The sequence below is a fragment of the Argiope bruennichi genome, chromosome 10, assembly GCF_947563725.1.
Source record: "Argiope bruennichi chromosome 10, qqArgBrue1.1, whole genome shotgun sequence".
NCBI classification, from domain to species: domain Eukaryota; kingdom Metazoa; phylum Arthropoda; class Arachnida; order Araneae; family Araneidae; genus Argiope; species Argiope bruennichi.
The window spans coordinates 10,431,243-10,437,564 of record NC_079160.1 but is presented as its reverse complement, the minus strand read 5'-3'; the positions used below and the strand labels follow the sequence as shown (position 1 = coordinate 10,437,564).

Below are 6,322 nucleotides of genomic sequence, written 5' to 3'. Positions count from 1 at the left end.
GTGAACTGTATATACTTAAGTCTATTAAAATAACATACCTTTACTGTCCGACAGTGATTATCTAAGTGAATAACTGAAATTAAATACAACCAATAATCCCGGCGAAAAAATCGCAAAAAAGCAAATAATCCTTATAATTCCTCGTTACACTTTTTGAACAAATTTCATTCAACACATATGAATTTCAGAACTAAAAAACAAATCGGAATCGTATGTATTGTAAACTGAATGTATCGGTGAAATGCTCATCTGTTCAAAACTCTAGAAACCAAAGCCTACAAAAGCAACTGTTAATTGTGATTTTAAAAAATTCCGACATAATTTACAACAATATTTCCTTTAAAAAAACTGAATAAAGTGATATGCTATGAATTGATCATAAAATAGTATTAGTAAAATATCATAAGTATTGCTGGATTAGTACATTATATGTTCATTATCTGAAAGATTCAGGACTTATAACCACGTACATTAATTAATGAAGTTGAATAATAATGCTGATTTTAGTTAGAAAATTGTTTCAAAAATTAAAATAAATATAAAGGAGAATTACATTATGAACTATGTAACGAAAAGAATATGCCGTTCATTGTTTTTCTGTATTCTTTATGGTGTAATATTTCGATAGTAAGAATGCAGCCATCACTCACCATACTTGAACGCTGACGGCAGTCCGTCAGCATACATCACTGAAAATATCAGAATTCGAGTCATCTGTGATATCTGGCAAGATTTATTGCATAGACTTCAATTTTAAAAAAGAATTTTTTCTTCCATACTTAGCCAAAAACGTCTGTAAGAAAGAGAAACATATGAATTGGAGAATGGAAAAATTCATATGTTCATATGGACAATGAGATATTATTGGTTTGTCATAATATGAATGTTGTTTTTACTTTTTTCTTATTTGACGACTGATTATCGAAATTGTTTGATTTCATCACACCCACCATCTTAACCATGGCATATATTATACGCAATAAATAGATAAAATATTTTTAATATTTCACGTTTGAAATAGACATTCCGGTGAAAGTGGGACCTATAAAAATGTACGTCATAATCAAGAAATTTCTACCAATATTTTTAACCTATTCGATGACATTTTATTTGTTTTTGCAGGGACCACCTTGCCGAAAGGAACTCCAAAAAGGTGATTACCAACTGATCACCCTGTATAAAGCAGATGATCCATCATATGAAAAGTAAGACAATTCATCTTAAATTCTTGAAGAGTAAAATAAATAAATAATAAAAACAAATAAATAAAACTTTAAAAGAAATATGTGATTTTTTTAATTAAATTCCTATGGAAATAAAATTTTCCCTCAACCCCTTACAAATTGTATTAAGCGACGAGCCTAATTGACGAGCCTAAATTGCTCATTAAACGATTTATCACGAAATTTTGATTTTTGTTGCTCTTATGAGTGTATGCTAACATTTAAATGTTGCCATTCTTGTTCATCTTTGGATAAATAATGCAAGAAATTCTTCTGTCCTGGTTTTCAATCTTTCAGACATAGAATAATATTTTATTTCTTAAAAATTCGTATCAAGTTGACCTAATTATTAATCAATAGAAGATACATATTTAAAACTAAGCACTGAAGGGATTAATACATCTTTTCGAAATTCTTCCTAGTAATTATAAATAATTCTCTATATAATCTTATAAAAATGATTTATTCCACTTGCAGGGCAAACGCATACCATGTTTCAAATTCAAATAAATCACTTTCACTCTTTTTGAATATTTATTTTCTTTCAACAAGTTATTTGGGGTTTTAGAACGTGTTCAATATTTAATCTTTCTGATCATGAACCTTCGGGAATGCTTCTGCTTCTTGTAAGAATGTGCATTTCTAATTAAGATACTATGAACTCCCCGAAAGTTTAAGAGTGGATGTCAAAACAAAAGTAATGCGAAATTGAACTTATATGAAAGCATGTTTACCAATTTGAAATTATACCATAATATTAATAATAAAAGCATAAGCCATATATGATTGATTTATGATGCCAATTACTTTATTTTACATCTATAATAAATATAAAAGCCTACAATTATTCATGTAAATGCTGCATTGTAGATTATAATTTTTTAAAAAGTACAATAAATTAAATATAAAATCTTCTTAAATCAAATATTTTATACTAATAAATACATTTAAAATTAAGTATGCCAAATTAGGAAACAATACTTTAACATTTTATGTTAGATTTAATTTGTACTGATTTTTCGTAATGAAGTACGTTCCTGAATGTTTCCAATCTTGTATTGTTATATAATGTACTTATTTCTGATTGTTGTTTCAGCAACACCTTGAGTGTTGATGATGGTGATAATTGGAGTTCCAGCTCTTCGGAGTATTTCACTTGCGAAGAAGATAACATCTCAAGCACATCCTCACCTGGCAGCGAGGTAAGAATTTACTTCTGTGTGTTTTTAAGACATGCATTCTGCAAATAGGATATCTTTATATCTTAAATATTTCCCTATTCGATACGTCACTCGCTCGAAAAAATATAAAGATTCTCACTTTTGTAGTTTTTTTAGATATCTTTTTAAAAATATATGGATCCAACTATCTTTTGGTTTCTGCCAATGTAAAAATAATCATTACGCACACGAAGTGCAGTACAGTTTAATTTAGTTGTATTAATGTTCCATTTTGGAAACAAAACGAGAGCTATTTTGGGACGGATGTTTTGTTCCCCAGTCAGATGATAACAACGACACTTGAACTGGTCCTCGACTACATACAATCATTTGGCTTTAATACTGTTGCAGAAATAGGAATTCAATAAATAATGGAACGATGATTTCTTCCATTAAAATGCAAAAAACTCAAGTAAATAATCACGGCTTAAGTGTTCACAGAATCAGGACTTGCAGAAACTACCAACACACAAACAGGAAAACGGTATTAAACAATCGTTACTGCCAAAAGTGCTCAAACAAATCTAAAGCTACCTATGCGATCAACACTCCAAACGAGAATTCACATGTCTGGTTGGCTTTAACTTTATCTCGCGTTTTTATTGCTTCCTTAGTAAGATATCGAATTCCCTTGATCTGTATTTCTAAATGGGATATCGTCGATATTCTAGTATAGTCAAGAGCCTTTATTATTGACGCTTGACTTTGCAAGTCAATAGCAAAAGGCGAGAAACATTGACCTGGCATCCTTTCAGAACCATTCAGATATAGGTAAAACTTTCCTTCTTACAAAGAGGGTAGCTTCATAGGGGAGAAGTATTTGATACAATACTATGAAGAATATTCTTAACAAAATTATGAGCAATTTCTTCAGTATTCTAATTTTCAAGCTTCACCTTAATTTTCCATTCATAGCTTCATTCTCATAGTTGGCTGAGCAATGAAATTTTATATTTCAAATTACGACTGGATTTTAACCCAAACTACTTTAATAGACTTAAAACTTATTTCTGATAATCATGATAAGATATCTGAATCATGTTTATTCACTTGTTCGAGTTTAAGCATTCAGTTAATAATTCAGCTTTCATTTGCAATCCAAATTGGGAAATTTTATTTAATCCAACGCTATATTGCCTCTATTGAACGTTATATGCTGTTAATAAATTACAGCAATGATGCATAAGCAATAAAAAGATTTTTATGCTTCGTAATTATTTAGAGATTTAAAAAAATATCCAATTGTACGAAAACATAAAATAAAATTTTAAAGCAAGAAGAATAGCGAATTAATTTTTTATTGCGAATTATTTGAGAGGCAAAAACAGTAGTGTTTATAAATAAAAAGAATGCAAATTTTTTTTAGCGATTTATCATAACAGTGGTACAGGATATGCAAAAATATAAAAAAACACACCATGAAATATCAAATAAAATCTATGTGACATTGCAAAAGAATGCTCAAAAAATAACGTACATTTTGATTTCTTTGTATGGGACAGTGGAAGTTAAATAGTAATTAAATTTTTATAGATATAAAAATTTATATATATATATATATATATATATATATATATATATATATATATATATATATAATGTTCCATTTTAAAACAAAACTAAGAGTATTTTACGAACCTCTCTCAGATGATAAGAAATACACCTCAGATGGTTTCGGTTGAAAAAAGTCCCACATATTTGTAATTATTCTTATTCTAAATGAAATAATTCCCAATTATTGTGTTTAGAAGTAAACTATAAATTATAAGAATAAAGATAACTATTGACTTACGTCGACAAACAGCCCATTAAATATCCCGTGTAAGCCAACGCAAAATAAATTTTTATTTGAAAACAAGCATTTGAAACTCATTTGCTACCTCTTGTCTCTTTTCAGATGTCTGATTCTGAGTTGGATGTCGTCGAGACGGAGCTAAACCACATATTCATGGACCTACAATTGCTTTCTCGACGGCTCCAACAGGCCAACACCAGCCCAAACCAAACGATGCAATCAGACATTGGCCGATTTCAGAAGAAACTGTTACACACGGATGATCGAATTAAAAAAATGGTAATTAATAAAATTTTATTGTTTATATGTTTTTCTTCTTTATTCGTTTCGCCCTTACGACTTTAGTTGACGGGCGTCAATCATAAATTATCATAAGTGACTATTCACCACAATGTGGTACCATATTTATTTCAACCGATTTGCATTTCAGTGTTTTTCGAAGTTTAAAATGAATATAATTTTTTTTACTTCGAAATGATGTTTGATCTTAGCAATAGTATAAATAATCAGGGATGTATGTAGCAAAATAAGAGCAGATTGTTTTAGAAATGAAATTTTGGAATATCATTCTGTGCATTTAAACTTTTATGTTTACGTAGTATAAATCCTTTTCTAATAATATCTTTTAATATTTTAATCATCGAAATAAAAAGTAATAATGGAAACAGAAATTGCGATTATTAACATTCGAATGAGTTTCTCAAGTGATTTTTTTGTATGCTCAGTTTTTATTATTATATGAATCCTTAATAATCACAGAAAGAAATTTTGCAGTTATATAGAAATTCTAATGATGAAGTTGTATTCTCATGAGATTAAAAATATTTTTGAATTGTGGATTCAATTTTATTTTTTCTGTTTTTTCAGTTTTACTGAATGAACGTCCAATCAAACCTGCTCTTGTCCTGTGAACAGAAGAAAGATCGAAATATCTGATCGTTTTCTGGCACAGGGAAAACCTTTGTCACCTACCTTTTGAACTCAAGGAAGATCAGACATCTGATCGCCTTTTGGCACAGGAAAACTTACCTCCGCTGCCAGGTGAAGTCAGGGGATATCAAAACATCTAGTCGTCTTGTGGCACGAGGCAAATTTCGATCAGTTGTCTGCTGAAATCAAGGAGCATTAAAAACTGTTTACCTTTTGGCACAGTCAAGCTGATTTCCACAACCATGTGAACTCAAGAAAGGTCGAAAAATCTGATCGTCTTCTGGCAGAAGGCAAGCCTTTATTAGTTGCCTGCTGAACTCAAGAAAGGTGAGACTAATGATTGTCTTTTGGCACAAGAAAGTTTTCATCTGCTTCCAGGTGCACTTGTGAAAGATAAAATCAATTTATTAACCTCTTTGTGATACAAGAAAAGGTTTTATCAGTTGCCTACTGAAAGATCAATACAGATGACCATCTTCTTTCAAAAAGCTACCTTTCATCATCTGTCTAATGAAATGGAAGAACATGAAAACAGTAATCGCCTTTTGATAAGAAAAACGGGCTTTCTGTCTCTGTCTAGTTATCGGAAGACAGATGATTTCCTTTCGATCAAAACAGAGATCAATCACAACAATCGACTGATTTAGGGACCAACAAACCTAAATATAAAACACTACTACTACTTACTACTACTATTACTACTACCACTGTGTCATGAACTAATGGAAGATCATGGAGCTGATCGTCTTTGGACACAAAACAGCTTTCTTCATGTCTACAATGAACTGAAGGAATGCACAATAATTATCGCCATTTATACAATAGACTTTCATCATCAGTCAAGAATAAAACAATTGAACGCATTGTGACGCAGTATAGCTTAGTTTTGCTGTCTACTAAAATTAAAGGAGATAGAAAACCTGATCGTATTTTGATACAAGCTAACATTCTTCCTTTTTTCTAGTGAGCTGAATGAAGATTGAAATAACGGAAAGCTATTTGAATAAAATTGCTTTCATCTGCTATTTGGTATACCAAAGGATGATCAAACAACTTAGAGACAATTTGTACAGGCAAGGCTTCATTAACTGTCTCATGAGCTGAAATAAATCTTGCAGTGCGTACCGTTTTCCACTGGCAGAAATTCATTCACT

At 30.5% G+C, this 6,322-nt stretch overlaps 1 long non-coding RNA gene across 1 annotated transcript; it reads left to right on the top strand.

The window, feature by feature from the left end:
* The first annotated feature begins 2,351 nt into the window (after positions 1-2,351).
* On the top strand, positions 2,352-5,490 carry LOC129987809 (uncharacterized). Its single transcript, XR_008785595.1, has 3 exons — positions 2,352-2,425; positions 4,341-4,517; positions 5,106-5,490. It is a non-coding gene; the product is annotated as an uncharacterized LOC129987809 (long non-coding RNA).
* Positions 5,491-6,322: the final 832 nt, after the last annotated feature.